The sequence below is a fragment of the Tursiops truncatus genome, chromosome 8, assembly GCF_011762595.2.
Source record: "Tursiops truncatus isolate mTurTru1 chromosome 8, mTurTru1.mat.Y, whole genome shotgun sequence".
NCBI classification, from domain to species: Eukaryota; Metazoa; Chordata; class Mammalia; order Artiodactyla; family Delphinidae; genus Tursiops; species Tursiops truncatus.
Window position 1 is genome coordinate 56,762,542 of NC_047041.1, and position 23,796 is coordinate 56,786,337.

Consider the following 23,796-nt stretch of genomic DNA (forward strand, 5'->3'; position numbering starts at 1 on the left):
TAAGCAAGTTATGGTTCAAAACTGAAGAAAACTAAAACAGGGCATGATTTTGAACAATTAGTTGATGGAGCTTAAGGAAAAAAAAATCCATTTGATCTCAGTACCTTCAAAAGACACAAGGTGGGCCTGGTGAGAAGGAAATTGTATCCAAGCCCACTACTAGGGTCTGTAGTGAACAATATTTAGACAATCTTAATCTGGTACTTATTATTTTCAATGTTGAGGATCAATCTGAGACAAAACAGAAAATTTTAATTTTTTATTGAGGTAAAAAACATAAAATTTACCATCTTAACCCTTTTTTTTTTTTTTTGCGGTATGTGGGCCTCTCACTGTTGTGGCCTCTCCTGTTGAGGAGCACAGGCTTCCGGACTCGCCGGCTCAGTGGCCATGGCTCACGGGCCCAGCTGCTCCACGGCATGTGGGATCTTCCCGGACTGGGGCACAAACCTGTGTCCCCTGCATTGGCAGGCGGACTCTCAACCACTGCGCCACCAGGGAAGCCCTCATATTCACATTTTTATGAAACAGATCTCCAGAACTTTTTTATCTTGCAAATCTGAAACTCTATACCCATTAAAGAAGTCCCCTTACCTCCCTTCTTTCCAGCCCCAGTACGAGATGTTAACAACAGGGGAAACAGGTTGGGTGGGAGGATTTATGGGAACTACCTGTATTATCTGTTCAATTTTCTGTAAACCTAAAACTGTTCTAAAAATTAAAGTCTGTGAATTTAAAAAGTACTTATACTTGAAAGGGAAAGGATTCTTATTTGAAAGCACTTTCTTTTTTCCCACCTGAAAATTTCAAAATAGGTAGACTGGCTACTTCTGCTTTTTATTTGTGGGTCTTCTTTGCCCTGTTTTTTCTTTCATAAAGGTTTTTTGTTTAGTTCCTTTAAGTTTTCTACAAGGCCATTAGAAGTCTATTTGGATATATCTTTAATCTGGAATTATTTTTTCCCCATCTCTTCCTTTCCTCCTCTTTGAAAAAGCTAATGAAAAGGAATTTATCTTTATTTGGTTCTTCCGAATTGTACTTATAAGATACATTAAGTTAACCATAGAATGTAAATGTTATATTCCACTAGCTTGGATTTTCATGGTCCCTCCCCGGATAATCTAAATTTGATTTCTTTTATCTATCTTTGTGGAAAGACAGTATGTTTTGCTTATTTGGTTGTTTTTACCTATTTCATATGTTTAGAAACACTTTTCCCCCAAATAAAATGTTGGTTAGTAATTTAGTGTAGATTTTACTAAAGGAGTATTTTTTTCATAAGTCACTTACTCTCTACATTATTGCTAATTAGTACTGAGGCTGCTGCCCTCTGGTGTTGGGAGTTAATGGAGAAAATGATTAATGCTGGTGGAAAGAATAAACAGACAGGTAGTGTATCCAATCCTGCATGGGATCTTTTACACCAAATAATTTAATGAGCGCTATACCTTACCAACAAAACTATGAAAATGGTCTTACTGAATGCCCAAAAGAATATGAAAATTATAATGTAAATGAAAAATACTATGCTTCTCAGATACAAAGTCATCTTAGCTTTCGGTTCACCAGACTTAACCTCGTTAGAAAATCTCTTCAGTGTAAGTGGTAGTTTTGTTTTGTGGTTTCTGCTTCAGAATTTTCTCATGTCATTTTCCCTCTGAAATATTTCATTATTCATGTAGGTAAAAACTATAAAAAAACCTAAATGCCCACCAATAGGGGAAAGGATAAATAAATAAACTAGAACACTGCGACATTTGAAAAGAATACACATATCTACATGTATTGAGAGGACCTCCAAGATTTATTGAATGAAATGAGCAAGTTCTAGAGCATCGTGTACAATTTGATACCATATATGTAAAATAAAAAGATAAAGCAAAACTACATTTCTGTAAGTATGTAGATGTAGGTAAAGGTCTGCAAAGATACATCACATACAGTATTGGCTCCCCTAAAAGAGGGGTCTGGGAATGATAATAGTCAAAGATCTCTGTAGCTTTATTTGTGTTATTAGTATTTTTTAAAACAGGAAAGTGTATTGATGTACTTATAATTAATAATTAAAAGTAAAAATTCAAACATGAACAAAGAACAATTAAGTGGTCAACTGTCTGGTACTGGTTTCTAAGAGCAATAGGAGTTCAAAGTCAGGAAGACTTTATGTAAGAAGTAGAATTTGAGCTGGGCCTTGAAGGTTAAGTAGGATAGGAATAGATGGTGGATACGGGGGCAGAAAATTTAGAGTGGGAGAAATAGAGTAATAAAATAGAATGAAACTGATCACGGAAATGAAACTGAACAGGGGACATGCAAGAACAATGAAGAGATTTTTTTTTAATTGAGGTATAGTTGATTTATAGTATTATATTAGTTTCAGGTGTGAAACAGTGATTCAAAATTTTTATAGATTATACTCCATTTAAAGTTATTATAAAACAGGGCTTCCCTGGTGGCGCAGTGGTTGAGAGTCCGCCTGCCAATGCAGGGGACACGGGTTCGTGCCCCGGTCCGGGAAGATCCCACATGCTGCGGCGTGGCTAGGCCCATGAGCCATGGCCGCTGAGCCTGTGCATCCAGAGCCTCCGCAACGGGAGAGGCCACAACAGTGAGAGGCCCGCGTACCGCAAAAAAAAAAAAAAAAAGTTATTATAAAACATTGGCTATATTCCATGTGCTGTACAATATATCCTTGAAGCTTATTTATTTTACACATAGTAGTTTGTACCTCTTAATCCCCTGCTTCTATTTTGTCTCTCCTCCCTTTCCTCTCCCCATAGTTTTTTCTCTATATCTGTGAGTCTGTTTCTGTTTTGTTATATTCATTAGTTTGTTTTATTTTTTTGTATTCCACATATAAGTGATTACATACAGTATTTGTCTTTCTCTGTCTGACTTACTTCACAAGCACAATACCCTCCAGGTCCATCCATGTTGTTGCAAATGGCAAAATTTCATTATTTTGGGGACTTTCCTGGTGCAGGAAAGTTAAGAATCTGCCTGCCAATGCAGGGAACATGAGTTCGAGCCCTGGTCTGGGACGATCCCACATGCTGCGGAGCAGCTAAGCCCATGTACCACAACTACTGAGCCTGTACTCTAGAGCCCACGAGCCACAACTACTGAGCCCACCTGCCACAACTACTGAAGCCTGCGCACCTAGAGCCCGTGCTCTGCAACTAGAGAAAGCCTGCGCTCAGCAACAAAGACCTAACACAGCCATAAATAAATAAATAAATAAATTTATTTTAAAAATTTCATCATTGTGTGTGTGTATTGCATCTTTATCCATCCGTTGATGGACACTTGGGTTGCTTCCATAGCTTGGCTATTGTAAATAATTCTGCTATGAACATTGGGATGCATGTATCTTTTCAAATTAGTGTTTTCGTTTTTTTCAGACATGTACCCAGGAGTGGAATTGCGGGATCATATAGTAGCTCTTTTTTTTTTTTTTTTTTTTTTTTGAGGAACCTCCTTAATGTTTTCCCTAAGTGGCTGTACCAATTTACATTCCCACTAGCAGTGTAGGAAGGTTCCCTTTTCTCCATACCCTATCCAGCTTTTATTGTTTGTGGACTTTTAAATGATGGCCATTCTGACTGATGTGAGATGATACCTGATTGTAGTTTGGGTTTGCATTTCTCTAATAATTAGCAATGTTGAGTATCTCTTCATGTGCCTGTTGGTCATCTGTATGTTTTCTTTTTTTTTTTAATTCATAATTTTTGTCTGCATTGGGTCTTCATTGCTGTGCGTGGGCTTTCTCTAGTTGGGGTGAGCAAGGGCTACTCTTCGTTGTGGTGCGCGGGCTTCTCATTGCGGTGGCTTCTCTCATTGTGGAGCACGGGCTCTAGGTGTGCCGCCTTCAGTAGTTGTGGCACGCAGGCTCAGTAGTTGTGGCACGCAGGCTCAGTAGTTGTGGCTTGCGGCTGTAGAGCGCAGGTTCAGTAGTTGCGGCGCCCAGGCTTAGTGGCTCCACGGCATGTGGATCTTCCCTGAATAGGACTCGAACCCATGTTCCCTGCATTGGCAGGCAGATTCTTAACCACTGCACCACCAGGGAAGTCCCTCTATGTTTTCTTTGGAAAAATAACTATTCAGGTTTTCTGCCTATTTTTTTAATGGGTTTTGTTTTTTTTATATTGAGTTGTATGAGCTGATTATATATTTGGGATATTAACCCCTTAATGGTCATTATCATTTGCAAATATTTTCTCTCATTCAGTAGGTTGTTTTTTCATTTTGTTGATGGCTTCCTTTGCTGTGCAAAAGCTTTTAAGTTTAATTAGGTCCCATTTGTTTATTTTTGCTTTTGTTTCCTTTGCCATAAGAGACAGATCCAAAAAAATATTGCTACGATTATGTCAAAGAGTGTTTTGTGTTTTCTTCTAGGAGTTTTATGGTTTCCAGTCTTACATTTAGGTCTGTAGTCCATTTTAGCTTATTTTTGTATATGGTGTAAGAAAATGTTCTAATTTCATTCTTTTACATGTAGCTTTCCAGTTTTCCCAGCACACTGATTGAATAGACTGTCCTTTCCCCATTGTATATTCTTGCCTTCTTTTTCATAGATTAACTGACCATATATGAAGAGATTTTTTAAAAACTCAGGTAGAGCACATGTGTTAGACTCTTGTGGCGATTAAGAATAGGTGAAGGAAAACTAGTATTTATTGAATGCCAATATGCCAAACATGGTACTAGATGCTTTCATATAAAAAGTCTTTTTAAATCCTTCCAAAGATTGTATGAGGTAGTAATTACCTTTTTTTTTAACCTACACACAAACTCAGAGAAATGGAGAGAGTATTTGAATCTAAAAAGGTTTTAAACTCCTCTGCCCTTTGAGATCTGATCCCACCCTTCCTAACCTTTACATTTGATATAATCAGAATTGGACTTTATTGTTGGTTCTTGGTTGATTAATCTGGCTGCAGTATGTAATCAGGATGAGATAGTTTAGAGTAGCAGAGGGTAGCTTGGAGACTCTTCTAGAAATATAGATATAAAGTTTTATATTAGGATGCTCATAGAATCTTATAAGAAACTTAAGGAAGAAATAATGAGACTTATTAATAAATTGATTTCTGTCTTTTTTAAAAACACAGAAATGGTAAACAGTTCCCATTTTGTTAAATCACAGCATTTTGCTAACTTTGAATCAGCTCTCCTTTTTAAAGAAATAAATTATAAAATCAGTTAAAATTTCTGTGTCTACTTCCCTGATCCCATTCTCCTCTCTTCCTCCTTTCCCCAAAGTAACTAAGGCATATTTAGGACTACTAGGGTTTTGTCTAAATTTCCTGTTTCTTTAAAAAATAGTTTTGTTTTTCTTTTCTCTTTTTAAAAATTATTTATTTGCTTATTTATTTATTTTGGCTGTGCAGGGTCTTAGTTGCAGCATGCAGGCTCTTAGTTTGCAGCATGCAGACTTCTTAGTTGCAGCATGTGGACTCTTAATTGAGGCATGCAGACTCTTAGTTGCGGCATGCAGACTCTTATTTGCAGCATGCATGCGGGATCTAGTTCCCCAACAAGGGATCAAACCCGGGCCCCCTGCACTGGGAGCTCGGAGTCTTACCCACTGGACCACCAGGGAAGTCCCTGTTTTTCAATTAAATAAAGATAACCCTGGAGGTTAAACAGCTTTAAAAAAAAAAAAATCCTTAGTCAAAACTATTTCAATGCCTGAAAACACTCAAATCAAAATTGAAGTATTACATTTCTTATAATATATGCTTAGTATATAACTTTTGAAAATATGGATACTATTAACTTATCCCTAAATAGTACACTGTAAGATTTTGAGAAGCTGTAGTTCTTTAAAAAGAAAAGTCAGCAATAACATATGACAAGTACAGCCTAAGATGGTCTCTAAATAGAAATGTCACATTTTACAAAGATAGTAATCAATTGTATTTGTGGTTTCTGTAAAATTAGATTCATACTTACATAAAATAAATGACTTAAACGTCCTCTCCTCCAAATATCAAGGAACTTGTACATAATTATGAAGGAAAACTTAACAGTAAAAGAGTTGACATTATATCACAACTCACACTGACATGAATTTATTTTTTGTAATTTGCATATCCTTTTTTAAAACTCTGTTTTATAAAGCCACTGAGAATTCAAGCATTTTTCAAGTATTGTATTCTTTTTCTTTTTTGGGGGGGGGGTGGGGGGGCGTGCTGCGTGGCATGTGGGATCCTAGTTCCACCACCAGGGATCAAACCTGTGCCCCCTGCAGTGGAAGCGCAGAGTCCTAACCACTGGACCACCAGGGAAGTCCCCCAAGTATTGTATTTTTAACATTAAATTACATTTTCCATATGTTTCATAAAGGGAAAGGAAAAAACCATCCAATATTGTTTGTCATTAATTCATGCTTTATAAGGTAAAACACTATGCATCTGTACTTATCCATTTTCCTCTGCTCCAACATCAGTTTTAGAGCTTTTCTATATACTTTTTAAAAAATCAGGCTTATTGAAGTATAATTTACATTTACGTAATTGACAGTAAATTTCATCCATTTAAGTGTTCAATTTAAAGAGTTTTGACAAGTGTAAATAGTTGCATAACCAACACCACAATCAAGATATAGAGCATTTCTATCCTGCAGAAAGTTGCCTCATGTCCTTTTGTAGTGAATCCCATCACTCCAGCCCCTGGCAACCACTGATCTAATTTAAGTCCAGTAGTTGTTTTTAATTGGAATGTAATTCACATAACATAAAATTATAAAATTCACCACTTTAAAAGTATCTAATTCAAGGGGTTCTAGTATATTCAAAAAGTTATGCAATCATGGGCTTCCCTGGTGGCGCAGTGGTTGAGAGTCCGCCTGCCGATGCAGGGGACACGGGTTCATGCCCCGGGCCAGGAGGATCCCACATGCCACGGAGCGGCTGGGCCCGTGAGCCATGGCTGCTGAGCCTGCGTGTCCGGAGCCTGTGCTCCGCAACAGGAGAGGCCACAACAGTGAGAGGCCCACATACCGCAAAAAAAAAAAAAAATAGTTATGCAATCACCACTAATTTCAGAACATTTTAATCACCTTAAAAAGAAACTCTATACCCATAATTAATAGTCACTCCTTTCTCCTCCTAACTCCTGACAACCACTAATCTGCTTTCTGTCTCCATGGATTTGCCTGTTCTGCACCTATTATATAAATGGAACCACACAATATATGGCCTTTTATGTCCCTGTTCTTTCAACTTGGCATGTTTTCAGTTTTCATCTGTGTTGTAGCATAAATCAGTAATTATAGCTCATTAGCCATTTGTGCATCTTCTTTAGCAAAATGTCTGCTTAAATCCTTTGTCCAATTTTTTTGGGGGTGGTCTTTTTATCGTTGAGTCATCATATTTCTCCACTGTTCCAATAGTTTGCCTTACAGAAATCATACAGTATATAGACTTTTTGGGTTTAGCTTCCTTCACTTAACAATGCTTGTGAGATTTATTTATTTTGTTGTCCATATTGGTAGTTTATTCTTTTTATTGCTGAGTAGGATTCCATTGTATGGATGTACAACAATTTGTTTATTCATTCACCAATTGAGAAACATCAGGTTTCAACTATTCTGAATAAATCTGCCATTAAAATTCATGTACAGGTCATAGTGTGAACATGTTTCATTTCTCTTGGGTAGATACCTAGGAATGGAATTACTATTCAGAATTTACTGAGAAATTTTAAAATAATTATTGGGTATTGAATTTGCATCAAATGCTTTTTCTGCATCTACTGAGAAGATCATGTTTTGTTTTTTTTTAATTAAAACTTTATTTTTTAAGCAGTTTTAGGTTCACAGCACAATTGAAGTGAAAGTACAGAGGTTTCTCATACTCCCCCTGCCCTTACTCATGCACAGCCTCCCTCATTATCAGCATCCACCACCAGTGTGGTACACTTGTTAGAACTGATAAATCTACATTGACACATATTAATCACCCAAAGTCCATCATTTATATTATGTTGTTGGGCTGCACCCCGCAGACCTGCAAGGCTTATACTTGCCCAGCCTCAAGACCGAAGAAAGAGCCCAGAGTCAGCAACAGAGACATCAGTGATTTAATGGACATGGGGATCTTACATGGCTGAAGCAAGGTCCTGGAGCAACACCTCGCCATGTGTGGGAGATGGCAGGCAGGATATGGCAGTCTTTGCTATTGTGGAAGGGAGGGGGCAATTTACCAGTTATAGAGGGAATTGATGTCAGGTTGGCTCATCAGTTACCAGGGAAACCAGCAGAGTAGCATGCCCCTCACTGCCCCTTTGTTAAGCTATCATAGCCGAGATGTTCTAATCTGAAGATTAGAACAATCACTAGCTGGGGCTGGGGGCAAGTATGTCTCTATGATTAGGAGGGAAGGTTAGTCATGTGAGTACGGTGTAGGTGAAGCAGGCACTGGTCGAATAGGGGATGTTCAGAGAGCAAGAGAACAGCCATCTTGGGTGGCCCGGTCATACATATGTTTTAATCTTGGTGGGGTACATTCTGTGGGTTTGGACAAATGTGTAATGACATGTATCTACCATTATATTGTCATACAGAATAATTTCACTGCCTTAAAATTCCTCTATGTTCCACCTATTCATCCCTTCCCCAACCCTCAACCCCTGGAAACCACTGATCTTTTTACTATCTCTGTACTTTTGCCTTTTACAGAATGTCATATAGCTGGGCTCATACAGTATGTAGCCTTTTCATTTTGGCTTCTTTCACTTAGTAATATGCATTTAAGTTTCCTCCATGTCTTTTCATGGCTTGAGATCTCATTTCTTTTTATCACTAAATAATAGTCCATTGTCTGGGTGTACCATAGCATTAAACAATTTTTTTACTTTGAGGTATAATGAATTACATTGATTTTTAGATGTTGATTCAACTGACATTCCTCAGAAAAATACCACTTGTTATTCTTTTTATATATTTTGGTAAGAATCGTTTTATATATCTGTTAGATTTTTATATTAGGATTATGCTGGCCTTGTAAAATTAGTTGAAGTGTTCCCTGCTCTATTTTCTGAAAGTGTTTTTGTATGATGGTATTTATTTCTTTAAATGTTTGATAGAATTTGCCACCCAAACCATCTGGGCCTGAAGTTTTCTTCATGGAAAGCTTTTTGAGAACAAGTACAATCTCTGTAACAGATAAAGAGTTTTGGGGATTTTGTTTCATTAGTTTCAATTTTGGAAAATTAACTTTTCTTAGTGTATTGAGAGTTAACATTATACCACTCCTTGTAAATTCTTGCGACAATGTTGGCCCATGTTTTATCATCAATACCACCTCCATCCTTTATCATTTGTATCACTTTTTATAAAAGTGTTTTAATTTTTGCTTTAATCAGTCCTATGCATTTTAAACATAAAGAAGGAAAAATAGTCTTTTTATATTTATCCAGCTGTCTACCATATCCAGTGCTCTTCTTTCTTTCCTAAAAATTCAAGTTTCCAAGTGGTATCACTTCCCTTCAACTTGAAGAATTTCCTTTAGCATTTACTGTAATACAGATTCACTGGCAATGAATTCTCTTAGTTTTCTTTATATATATGTTAGATTTCTTGGTATTGTCTTTTAGATCTCAGAGGCTCTGTTAAATTTATTTTTAACCTTTTTCTCTCTGTATTTCAGAATAGATCATGTCTATTGATCTGTCTTCTAGTTCATGGACCCTTTTCTCTTTCATCTCCATTCTGCTATTAAGACCATTTAGTGAATTTCTAATCTCAGATATTGTATTTTTCAGTTCAAAAATTTCCATCTGGTTCTTTTGTATAGTTTCTGTTTCTTCTCTGAGATGTCTCATCTTTTCCTCCATTGCAAGAACATTTTTCTTTAAGTCACTGATAATAGCTGTGTTAAAATCCTTGTCTGCTAATTCTAACCTCTGGGTATCTTAGAGTTGATCACCACTAATTATCTTTGCTCTTGAGAATGGGTCACATTTCTCTAGTTCTTCATTTGTCTAGTAATTATGGATTGCATCATGGACATTATGAGTGTTATATTATGGAGAGCCTGGAATCCATTATTCCTCAAGAGAGTGTTTATTTTGTTTATTTTAGCATGTAATTAACTTGGTTCAACTCAAACTGCAAACTGTTTCCTGGAAGGCTGCTCAAATCTCAGTTTCTTCTTTTATCCTTAGCTGATGTCTGTCCCACACATGTAGTACAGGAGTCAGCCAGAGTTTTGGACAGAGTTTATGCACAGAATGTGGGGTTCTTCCTCTCTAACTGTCTCCTTTCTGGACATATACTCCAGTGGCTGTGGTTACCCTGAATTTTGTGCTCTGGTTCTTCAGGCCACAAGGACCGTGGGATTTCCGTTGGTGTTTCAGCCACTGTTCAGGGCTCTGACTACTGTCTGCTCTCAAAAGCCATAAAAACAGGAAACATCCCATGCTGGTTCCTTCTCCCAAGTGTTAACTCCCTTTTAGAATCAAATCTGCATTTGTTCACTCTCCAGGACCTTAAGGTCTTTGTGGATTTTGGTTTTCTTTCTTTTTTTTCAAATTTGGTCTACAAGTTATAGTTATTACCTGTGGGAAGGCCAGTTTACTTGGCTATAAAGGGAACAGGTGGTACATGATATTTTTTGCACCATTTAAAATTATTTCTTTTTCTGTTTGCTGGTACAGAGAAATGCAATTGACTTTTGTATATTGACCTCGTATCCAAAACCTCTACTATATTCTAACATTAATTCTAAAAATTATTTACTCTTTTAGATTTTTTTAATGTGTTCAGTCATTTCATCTGCAAATTATGTGAGTTTTGTTTCTGTTTTTTCAATTCTTGTACTTTTTGTCTCTTTTTCTTTTGGCTAGGACTGTAGGATTTTCTCCCACCCCCCACCCCCCGCCTTCCTCCTCCTCATAGCTAGCCATTATCAGATTCAGGAAGTTCCTTTCTATTCCTCATGTGCTAAAAGTTGAAAGTTTAAACACTTTTACTTATATGTATTTTAGGTTGAGTTCCCTAGAAGCAAAGATAGGAATTTCTGTGCAAATGATTTATAAAAGGAATGCTCTCAGGAGAAACCTGTAAAGGAGTGAGGGAATCAAGTTAGGGAAAGGAAAGAACTAAGCAATGATATAGTTTCAGGTGAAGTTTAATCTCAGCTCGATTCTATGCTCTCTGGAGTATTAATTGCATAACAGAGTTATACTCCTGCAGCAGACCGTCATTAGCTATTGGCTGTAGGGGAAAGGTGTGTATAACCCTCAGGTCCTCTGCATAAGATACCTTTGATCATCCCAAGGCAGTTCTCCAGAGAAGGTTGCATGTGTGAACTCATAGCAATAGTACCTATAACAGCTAGAGAGGGACACAACCATCCAGTTAAAACGATCTCTGGAGGATCTTAACAGGATCATAGCACATGCATCCTGAGTTTGTATATATTCCTTGTTTGCTGAGGTTTTATCATATGTAATAAATGTTTAACTTTATCAGTTACTTTATCTGTTCAGATTGTCATTTGATTTTTTTTTTAAACCTGTCAATGTTGTGGATAACCTTGACTGATTTTCAAATATTACACCAACGTTATATTCTGGTGTAAATTCACCTTTGTCATGATTTATTATCCTTTTTATATATTGCTGGATTTGATTTGATAAATTTTATTTAGGATTTTTGCACCTGTGTTCATTAGTGAGGTCGGACTATGATTTTTCTTTCTTATGATATCTTTGGTTGTTATATCAAGGTTAAGCTAAACAGAGGAAAAGAGTTGATGGGTGTCCCCTCTTTTTATCTTCCCTGGAAGAGTTCTTTTAAGATTTGAATGATTTATTTCTTAAATATACTTTTCAACTTGCCATTAAAGTCAGCTGGGGCTGGAACTGTCTTTGCAGGAACATTTTATTATTTAATCTCTTTCACGTTTATAATTCTAATCAGGTTCTTTTTTCCTTTAGTAAAATTGTCCATTTTGTCTAAATTTTCAAATTTATTGGTACAAAATTGTTCTTAATATCCTTTTATCATTTTAATATCTGTGGTATCTCTAGCACTGACCTGTTTTTCTTTCATGATGTTATTTATTTGTGCCTTCTCTTTTTTCTTTCAGAACAAATTTTTTGCTTTGTATATACTCTTTTCTTTATTTATTTAAAATTATTTTTTTAATTTTTAAATATTTTCTTGGCTGCGCTGCACGGCATGTGGGATCTTAGTTCCCTGACCAGTGATCAAACCCGCACCCCTTGCATTGGAAGTGCAGAGTCTTAACCACTGGACTGCCAGGGAAGTCCCTGTATATACTCTCTTTCGATGCTTATTTTCCTTTTTTTTTTTTTGCGGTACGCGGGCCTCTCACTGTTGTGGCCTCTCCCATTGCGGAGCACAGGCTCTGGACCCACAGGCTCAGTGGCCATGGCTCACGGGCCCAGCCGCTCCGCGGCATGTGGGATCCTCCCGGACTGGGGCACGAACCCGTGTCCCCTGCATCGGCAGGCGGACTTTCTACCACTGCGCCACCAGGGAAGCCCCTGATGTTTATTTTCTAGTTCATTAATTTATGCTCTTCTAGTTTAGGGGGTTTTGTTCATTGTCAATTTTATTATTCATTTCATTCTTTTTTCTTTTATTAGTGGTAAGAACACTTAATATGAGATCTACCCTCTTTACATATTTTTAAGTACACAATACAGTATTGTTAACTATAGACACAGTGTTGTACAGCGGATCTCTAGAATTTATTCATTTTGCATAACTGAAACTTTATACCCTTCGAACGGCAACAACCTATGTTCTCCTCCCCCCAGCCCCTGGCAACCATCATTCTACTCTGTTTCTATGAGTTTAACTAATTTAGATACCTCATATAAGTGGAACTATGCAGTATTTGTCCTTCTGTGACTGGCTTGTTTCACTTAGCATAATGTCCTCTTGGTCCTTCCATTGTTCATATCATTCTTTTTTTTTTTCTTTTTTAATTAATTTATTTTTTTGACTGCGTTGGGTCTTCATTACTGTGCGCAGGCTTTCTCTAGTTGTGGCCAGTGGGGGCTACTCTTCATTGCGGTGTACAAGCTTCTCATTGCGGTGGCTTCTGCGGAGCATGGGCTCTAGGTACATGGGCTTCAGTATTTGCAGCACATGGGCTCAGTAGTTGTGGCTCACGGGCTCTAGAGCGCAGGCTTAATAGTTGTGGTGCATGGGCTTAGTTGCTCCGTGGCATGTGGAATCTTCCTGGACCAGGGCTCGAACCACCCATGTCCCCTGCATTGGCAGGTGGATTCTTAACCACTGTGCCACCAGGGAAGTCCTCATTTCATTCTTAAAATGCATGTTTATATCATTAATGTTAAGCCTTTTCTGTTACGTACACTTTTCTCCCTCAAACTACTACTTAGTTGTACCCATACATTTTTCATATGTAGTATTTTCATTACCATTTGATTCAAAATATTCCTAATTGCTGTTTTCTTTTTTGACCATTGTGTTATTTAGATGTTAATCAATACCTTTATCTAACTCTCAGATAACACAAGGATTTTAGAACACTAGCTATATTTATTTTTATTAGTCTATATTTTAAAAGCCCTACCATATGTTCTTTTTATAGTCAATATTTATGTAAAGTAATCTATATATCCTTTTTTCTTCATTTCTCAACTCAAACCTTCCATTTGGGATCATTTTACGTCTGACATTGAGCTCTTAGTTTTTATCTGAAAATGTCTTTATTTTACAATGTTTCTTCCAAGATATTTTTGCTGGGTGAAATTAACATTGGCAGTTTTTTCTTTCAGTGCATTAAAGATATAATCTCATTGCCTACCAGTTTACATTGCTACTGTTGAAAAGTCAACCTAGAATGACTATCATTTCTTTGAAGGTAATTTTTTTCTACCTACTTTTATAATTTTCTTTTTGTCTTGATTTCAAAAGATTAGCTATGATGTTTCTAGGTGTTAATCTCTAGAAAACATAGACAAAGAGAAAATTGTGAAAGTAGGTAGAAGAGGAGAACGATTTTGCTGTGTTCTCTATCTTTCTCCTCCTTCAGGGAATCTTCTTAAATGTGTTAAACCTTCACCCTGTATCTTCTTTGTCTCTCAGACTCATCTTTCCATGCTTTACTCTTGGGTAAATACCTTGGGTTTTGGGTATGTATCTTGCCCTGTTCATTTCTTCCCTTTGGCTCTTCCTGAGTTGTGTCCTTTATAATGAACTGGGAAGTAAAGTGTTTTCCCGAGTTCTGCGAGCTATTCTAGCAAATTATTGAACCTGAGGAGGGGATCATGGGAACCCCTGATTTATAGCCAATCTGTAAGAAGTAAGGGTGGCCTGGGACTTGGGACTAATGTCTGAAGTGGGGGCAGTCTTGTGGAAAATCATATATCTAGGTCTTTTTCCTTCATCAGTATTTTATATATAAATAATTTTAATATATTAATATAAATTAAGCTATAATATGGCATCTTTTTTTTTACATTTTTCTCTTTCCCAGTCTTTTTTTTTTTAATTAATTTATTTATTTTTGGCTGTGTTGGGTCTTCATTGCTGTACGCAGGCTTTCTCTAGTTGCGGAGAGCGGGGGCTACTCTTCGTTGCGGTGCACGGGCTTCTCATTGCAGTGGCTTCTCACTGTGGAGCACAGGCTCTAGGCCCACAGGCTTCAGTAGTTGTGGCATGCAGGCTCAGTAGTTGTGGCTCGCGGGCTCTAGAGTGCAGGCTCAGTAATTGTGGTGCGTGGGCTTAGTTGCTCCATGGCGTGTAGGATCTTCCTGGGCTCAAACCCGTGTCCCCTGCATTGGCAGGTGGGTTCTTAACCACTGAGCCACCAGGAATGTCCCTCCCACTTAGTCTTTGTCTGTAAGTGTATCTCGTTTTTCTTTGCCTGTTAGCACAGTGTGCTTAAATTTTTGTTTCTTTTTCTATTTACCACAACATTTCCATGCTCATAGCATGCAATTCTATCCTATGTAATTTTATATAGTTAAACAAATAGGCCATACATACACAAATTCAAAAGGTACTTGACTAAATACCCTCTCAATTGTTTTCCCATATCCATCTAAGTGTTCCTACCCAGAGACACTACTATTAGCTTTTTGTACATATTTTCACAGATATTTAACCTGTCCCTTAATATAAATACTAGTATAATATCCTCCCAGTGTCCTGCCCTTTGCTTTTTTCCCCCACTTTAAATATTTTTGTCTGTGTATATATAGAACTGCTCCATTCTTTATAAGAGCTAGATAGTATTTCATTAAATTGATATCCAAACTAATTAACCAGTGTCTTACTAATGGGCATTTATGGTTTGGTTTTGTTATTTGCTATTGCAGTCAGGGTAATGCTTGTAGCACACACATATTTAGACGTGTGTTTCTCAGTATCTCTGTGACATCAATTCCTAGAAACAGAATATTGAGTCAGGTTATGTGCCTTTAAATTTTGATAGATATTACCAAATTGCCCTTCAGAGAGGGTGTACCAATTTATTCTTCTACCAGAAATATATAAAAGTGCCTGCTTTCCCAAATTCTTGCACCACAGTGTAGTATCAAATATTTTTCTTTGCCAATGTAAAAAATGAAAGCTATATTTTTATTTTAATTTTTCTTAAAGATGAGGCTGAGTATATTTTCATATATTTAAAAGACATCTCTCTGTGTTTCCTTTTTTATGAACTGTCTTCATATCTTTTGTCTATTTTTCTATTGAGTCATTGATCTTTTCTCTTTTTTATTTATTTTAAAGAAATAAACCTTTGGTTAACTTACATATTACAGATGGTTTTATCTTATTTTATTTTTTATTCTTATTGAAGTAGTGTTGATTTACAGTGTTGTGTTAACTTTCTGGTGTACAGCATGGTGATTCAGTTATACACATATATGTATTATTTCTTAGATTCTTTTCTATTATAGGTTATTATAAGATATTGAATATAGTTTCCTATGCTATACAGTTAGGACCTTGTTGTTTATCTATTTTATATATAGTGTGTGTATCTGTTAATCCCAAACCCCTAATTTATCCCTCCCCCCCTTCCCCTTTAGCAACCATAAGTTTGTTCTCTATGCCTGTGCATCAATTTCTGTCTTGTAAATAAGTTCATTCGTATCATTTGTTTTAGATTCCATATAAAAGTGACATCTATGACATTTGTCTTTGTCTGACTTCACTTAGTATGATAATCTCTAGGTCCATCCATGTTGCTGTAAATGGCATTATTTCATTCTATTTATGGTTCAGTAATATTCCATTGTGTGTATATATGTATACACCACATCTTTATCCATTCATCTGTTGATGGACATTGGTGGCTTCCATGTCTTGGCTACTGTAAATAGTGCTTCTGTGAACGTTGGAGTGTGTGTATATTTTCAACTTAGAGTTTTCGTCTTTTCCAGAAAAGTGGGATTTTATATGCCTGAGAGTGGGATTGCTGGATTGTATGGTAACTATTTCTAGTGTTTTAAGGAACCTCCATACTGTTCTCCGTAGTGGCTGCACCAATTTACATTCCCACCAACAGTGTAGGAGGGTTCCTCTTTCTCCACACCCTCTCCAGCGTTTATTATTTGGGGGCTTTTGGATGATGGCCATTCTGACCAGTGTGAAGTGATACTTCATCGTGTCAGTAGTTTTGATTTGCATTTCTCTAATATTAGCGATGTTGAGCATCTTTTCATATGCCTGTTGGCCACCTGTAGGTCTTCTTTGGAGAAATGTCTGTTTAGGTTCTCTGTCCATTTTTTTAATTGCGTTGTTAGTTGTTTTGATTACAAATGTTTTTTTTTTTTCAGTTTGTCTTTTGGATTTATTTATGTAATTTTTATCATGCAGAACATAATTATAATTTTATTGACAGATAATACTTGGTAGATATGTCATACTTAACATTTTCTGTTTGCTGAACATCTTAAAGTGTTTCTGATTTTTTTCCAGTTTTATTGAGAAATAATTGACATACATCACTGTATAAGTTTAAGGTATACGGGACTTCCCTGGGGTCCAGTGGTTAAGACTCCATGCTTCCACTGCAGGGGGCACAGGTTTGATCCTTGGTTGGGGAACTAAGACCCCGTATGCTGCATGTTGCAGCCAGAAAAAAAAAAGTTTAAGGTATATGGCATGATGGTTTGATTTACATATATTGTGAAATGATTACCACAGTAGGTTTAGTAAACATCCATCATCTCATATAGATACAATAAGGTGTTTCTGATTTTTTAATAGCTATTTTCAAGAATGCTGAGAGCATTATTTTGCATACAGCTTTTTTTTTCTTTTGGATTATTTCTGTAGCATATGTAAAGATGACATATATATGAGATAGAGATATTTAATTTCTGAGAAATGCAGTCAGACCATAATTGTAGCATGAGTTTGGAAGCATATGAAAATTGGGCCTTATTAAAAAATAAATAAAACCCGTCTTATTGTTTCCTTCATTGATAGTTTTCATGCTGATGGGAAAGTTTCTCCTGATTGTTAGTATTTTCACCACTCCAAAATACGTATTAAACATCAGGCCATGAATCTTTTTCTGGTACAAATTAAATTAAGTATAGAATTACAGAATCTCAGTTGACAGGGACCTAGGTGTCATCTTGTTTAAGCTCCTACTCAGAATTAAAATGTCTAAAGTATCCCTAATAGATAACTTCAGTGTCAGAATATCCCTGATATAGTAGACTCTTGTCTTGCTTGGGAGTTAGATTTTAAGGTCAATAAATAACAAAAATTTCATAAAGTAAAAAATTACACTTGGGAAATCTTAAATTGCCTATGAACTACAGAATATGTGACTTCAAGTATCTATCTTGGTACAGTTACATTACTGTATAATAATGTATATAGTAATTCACCATATATAATGGAGCACATGCACAAAATGTAATCTTTAGCAGTGCTTTGGGAGGTAGGGCTAAGTACATATAGTTGAATATGTGTAAGTTAAATGTATATAAAACTATACTATGTAGAACAGTATTGTATAGTAGAAGGACTTCTGGTTCTAGTAATGACAGATGAGGTAGTTTGGACAACTTTCTTCTAACAGCTAGAAAAGATAGACAAAGTATAGATTTATAGGTGTTAATGACTCAGCAGGTTAGTCAGGAATTTCCTGTTCAAGATCTGGAAGAAGACAGAAATTCGGAGAGGTTGAGTTTAGCATTTAGGGCCACCTTTGACCTGTACTCATTTTTTGATCCAGGATGGGCAGCCAAGAGGTTTAGCAGTCTTTTTGTTAGCCTTGCTAGGATAGAGGGACAAATATTGGAATTGAGGGCCTACCATAGGTGGGAACCCTGAAAATACTTCCACTTGAATACTGGTGAATACTGTAAATACTTCCCTGTGAATACTGGTGAACTTGAACTAAACATCCTGCACACAGACTGCATCCGGCCCTGAGTCATTTGGAGCCTGAAAAGTGAATTAAGGGAAACCCAGATTACTAGTGTCTTCAGGTGCTTGGAAGAAGCAAAAAAAAAAATCTTCCCTAGAGGAAAGTACCTTCATCCCAGGTTTCAAATTATTCCTACTAATAATGTTTCAAATATAATATTCAATACAGAGTTAAAGATAACCAGACATGCAAGGAAACAAGTCAACATGAACAAGAACCTGAAGAACCAACAGATAATAGAAACTCCTGAAGGGGCTCTTTATACTGCAGTTATCAAATGCAGGCTTTAGTATTATTTTTTTAAATATTTATTTATTTATTTGGCTGCGCCAGGTCTTAGTTGCAGCATACGGGATCTTCGTTGCCACATGTGAGACCTTTGTTGCAGCATGCAGGATCTTAAGTTGCAGCATGCAGGCTCTTAGTTGTGGCATGCAGGATCTAGTTCCCTGACCAGGACTCGAACCCGGGTTCCCTGCACTGGGAGAATGGAGTTTTAACCACTGGACCACCAGGGAAGTCCCAAATGCAGACTTTAAAATAACTATGCTTGTCAACTTCCCAATTAAAAATTGGGCAGAGAAATGAAAATGATACAAAAAAGACATAGTAGATTTTAATAGAAATTATGGATCTGAAAAAGTGCAATAACTAAAATCAAGAATTCAGTGAATGAATTTATAACATTTCAAACAGAGTTGAAGAGAGAATTAGTAAACTAGAAGATAGGTCATGGAAAATTGAAGGATGGAATGACAAAAGGATGAAGAGGAAAATAAAGAAGACGGCATAAGACATAAGATGATACAGTGAAAAAGTTCCAACATACATTTAATTGAAATCTCTTAAGGAGAGGAAAGAAAATGAACTAGAAACAACATTTGAAGAGACAACAGCTGTGAAATTTCCTAAACTGGTGAATGACATCAATCCACAGGTAAAAGAGTTTGGGGTTAATTTGTACTTTCTAAACTTTTCTCCCTGATTATATCATCCTTCCATATAAGGAAATAAAGGAATAAAAAGTTTAATGACCACTAATAAAGAACAGTGTGTTTCCTTTTAGTTTTATTTTTCTGTGCATTTGTATGTATCCATTTTATAAATTTGAAATCATATTGCACATATGGTGTATATACTTTCCCCCTTAATATATCAAGAATTTTTTCCCATATCATAGAATTCTAAAGTTATTTTTAATATACTATTCTAATGCACTATTACATCATACTTTTTATTTAACTGGTTTTCTATTGGATATGTAGTTTGCTTATATATATTTTTTACTATTACAGACATAATACAATAACAAATTTTATATACTTATGACTAAATTTTAACATGCATCTATGATTATTTCCTTGGGATAAGTTTCTAAAAATAGAATTGCTGGATCAAAGGCTATTAATATTTAAGTTATTTATAACATTGGCAAATTGTCATCTGAGATATTGTATCAGTTTATACTCCCTCTATGATAGATTGTATTTTTCAAAGATGGCTGCACCCATATATATTATATATATGCATATATATTATATCGTTATATATCATTTTTTGGTATCATATGCATTTATCTTTTTTGTATCATATATACATATCCCATCTCACATGCTATAACTTTGGCACACCTCAGCTGAAAGGTAGGATCTATATCTCCTCCCCTGACACCTGGGTAGATCTTTGTAACTGTCTCCAGAAATGCAGTATAGTGGAAGTGAAGCTTCCTGACTTCCAAGGCTAGGTCATAAAAGGTAATGTGGCTTCCACCTGGCTTGCTTGCTCTTGAGATACTTGCCCTTGGAACCATGTCACAGGTAGTGTCCACTGTAAGTATTCCTGTTGAAAGCCCCAGCTAGCCCCATCCTGGCTGTGCCCTTTCTGAATTCATGACCCACAGAAACTGTGAGAGATAAATGATTATTGATTTAAGCCACTAAGTTTGGAGTGGTTTGTTGCCCCTGCCATGGTAATTTATATACCCTCCATTTCCAGCATTGGGCTTATAATTTTGAAAACTCTTAATAAAGTTTCTAAGTGAAAATGGTAATTTTTATTTCCTTGGTTACAAGGAAGAGGCTATTGGGTAGGGAAGTTAATAGTTGGCATGCTGACTGTAGATATCATTTCAAATTTAATAAATAAGTCTAATGCTGAACTCACTATCACTCTACCCTCAACTTGTTCCTCACCCTCTACCCTCCAATTTCTACTCATTTTTCACTTCAGATATTACTTCCTCCAGTTAGGTTTCCCTGACTCTGCTCTCTATCTTTCAATCCATCATGGGTTAGAGACTTATCTTGTGTGCTCCTATAGAACCCTATTACTTACTCCTATTTTAATATTTTTTATATTCAAAGTGGTAATTACCCTTTTACTTATCTTTATGCCTCAGTAGATCTTGAGCTTTGTGAGAGCAAAGACAGTGTCTTCTTCTTCCCTATAGTGTTTCCTGTACCTAGCACATAGTGTGTGCTTAATAAGTAGATATTTTTGATTAATTCAACAAATATTTGTTGAGTGCCTACTGGGTACCAGGTTCTGTTCTCGGTACTGAAAATATGGTAATAATTAAAACAAAGTAATATTTTTGAGTGATCACGTGAAGTATATATTTGTGATTTAATTTAGCCTCAAAGAAAAACATGAAATTATTTTTCCAAAGGCCTTTATCTTAAAAAATATATCCACTTAATTAGAAAATTCATTTCAATTGGGGGTTCGTATGTTTGATTGCATGATAACTTAAACCTGTTCTGATATTTTCTTTCCCTAATATTTATGTTTCCTGAAAGAACATGGCTATTTTGTCACCATTAATGACTCATAGTCAACACATCTTCTGTGTACAAAGTACAGGTTATGTACTGTGGGGAATACAAAGTTGTTTAAAGTATGGTCACTACTATCAACTGAAGGTACCCCCACCCCCATTATGTAATTGATTACTCTTTTTAAGGAAATGCCCACTATCATCTGTTAACTTTTTTCCTAATACTTATTTTTGAGTGACATTTCACTTAGAGTTATAGGAAAAATACAGAATAGCAAAAATGTATAGTTATTTCCCTCAAAATATTTGCCAACTAAGGACTTTGATGAATGCTGCTTTAATGTATGAATGGCAAGAAGAATGCTTGGATAGGTAGGAGAAGGAGGAATGATAGGGGATGGAATTCAGTGTTTTGAAGAAGTATTATATTGGGCATCAAGAAGGCTCAACCTTATTTCCCATTGGGACACAAACATCACTTACTGTATTAGGGTACAGTCTAAGCTGTTATACCAAGGGCTATAAAATGTAATGGCTTAAAGCAGAGAGAAGATAATTTCTCTTATAACACTCAGAGGTCAGTGGCAGTCCAGGGTTGGTATGGGGTAGCTGTGCCATCCTCAAAATGTGACTTCCACTATTGATCCAAGATGTCTTCAGCCCATGGGAAGAGGAATAAGACTCAGGAGAGTGTACACTTAATCCTTTTCAGGGAAAGACCTGAAAGTGGAACATGTCATTCCCATTTTCATTCCATTGGCCAGAACTTAGTCACATGGTCACATCTAACTATAAGGTAGACTGAAGTATAGCCCTTAGCTGGGCTGCCAAGTATGTACCCAACTGTATGATTAAAGGAGAGAGAAATATTGGGAGACATCTAGCAATTGGGTGCTATTACCAATCTGGGGTCCTCAGATTCCTGACTTATTGTCAAACTTTTAAAACACCTTAGGAAACTTATATATGTGTCTGTTTATAATCCAATTAAAATTCTAAGTTTTTTGCTTTTGATTGGAATTAGGAGTGTGTATGGTAGTACTCAAGATGTACTCAGTTCTTAGCAATTGGCATTTGTCCTTGATTGAAAAAAATTTAATCAATTGATGTATTTTATTGGACAAAAAAAGTTCCAAGTATGAACTTTATTGGAGAAAAAGTTAAATAGAGAGAGACAAGGAGTTTGAACTGTTGACTAGATTGCAAAGTGAGTCTAACAATCAAAATGTTAGGGTTTGAAGAGATCTTTTCTTTCTTCTTCTTTTTTAAAAAAAATGCACAGAGAAAAGCTATATACTAGAATGAGATCTTTTCAGATTAAATTCCAACCCCTAAATTGTACTGATGAGCCTCAGAGAGAAGTGACCTGTCCAAGGGCTCATAGTTTACTTGATAGAATAGACTGGGTAAAGAACTCAAGTCTTCTACGTCTTAGTCTATTAAAGAAACTAACAACATTATGGAAAGAGTAAGCCCAACCAGGATACTGCATAAGCCCTGAAGATACAAACATAGAAAGTGAAGTGATTTCTTTCAATCTACCATTAAAAAAAAAAGTTTTGAGGAGTCTGCGAGTATTCCTCTCTGAATACTAATTTTATTAAACAGGTCAGGTTAACTGTGGTAACAAATCCTCCAAAATTTGTTGGAGTATTTGTGAGGTAGGAGGTAGAGGGGAATTTTGCTCTGTGAATCATTTGTTCCATCTTGATGCTACATACTCCTGGAAGTCCTTGGAGCCCTCTCTCTTTCATGGGTAGATGGGGAAAGAGAGGATTGCGGGGGGTAAGGGAGTGTTTAATGGGCTAGGCCTGGAATGCCACACGTCTCTTCTACTCAGATCCATTGACCAGAACTCTGGCGCATGATCTCATCTAGCTCTAAGGGAGGCTGGAAAAAATATTCTAGCTGTGTGCCCAAGAAGAAGAGTTGAACATAGTAGACTCAGTAGACTGTGCTTTGTTAGAAAAAAATCTGTAAGTTAAAAAAAAGACTTTATGTAATCTTAAGTTTTAAAATAAAATGATTAATCTTTTTATGTTTCACACTAATATTGGCATAATCAATATTATACTTAAATGATAACAGTGTATTTTATTTTTTTCAATTTTTGAATTTTATTTTATTTATTTTTTATACAGCAGGTTCTTATTAGTTATCCATTTTATACACATCAGTGTATACATGTCAATCCAAATCTCCCAATTCACCACCCCACCCCACCCCCTACCCCACCGCTTTCCCCCTTTGGTGTCCATATGTTTGTTCTCTACATCTGTGTCTCAATTTCTGCCCTACAAATTGGTTCATCTGTACCATTTTTCTAGGTTCCACATATATGTGTTAATATACGATATTTGTTTTTCTCTTTCTGACTTACTTCACTCTGTATGACAGTCTCTAGATTCATCGACGTCTCTACAAATGACCCGACTTCGTTGCTTTTTATGGCTGAGTAATATTCCATTGTATATATGTACCACATCTTCTTTATCCATTCGTCTGTCGATGGGCATTTAGGTTGATTCCATGACCTGGCTATTGTAAATAGTGCTGCAATGAACACTGGGGTGCATGTGTATTTTTGAATTATGGTTTTCTCTGGGTATATGC

At 36.3% G+C, this 23,796-nt stretch overlaps 1 protein-coding gene across 5 annotated transcripts in view; it reads left to right on the plus strand.

Moving 5' to 3' along the window:
- The window catches only part of PGM2L1 (phosphoglucomutase 2 like 1), a 73,853-nt gene that overhangs the window by 7,415 nt on the left and 42,642 nt on the right, over positions 1–23,796 (plus strand). Inside the window, exon 2 of one of the 5 annotated variants that reach the window (XM_073808469.1) lies at positions 19,104–19,344. The exons of the other annotated variants lie outside the window; for them this stretch is intronic. The gene's annotated coding sequence lies outside the window, so the exon portion shown is untranslated. The remainder of the gene's footprint in view (positions 1–19,103; positions 19,345–23,796) is intronic. 5 annotated transcript variants of the gene reach the window in all.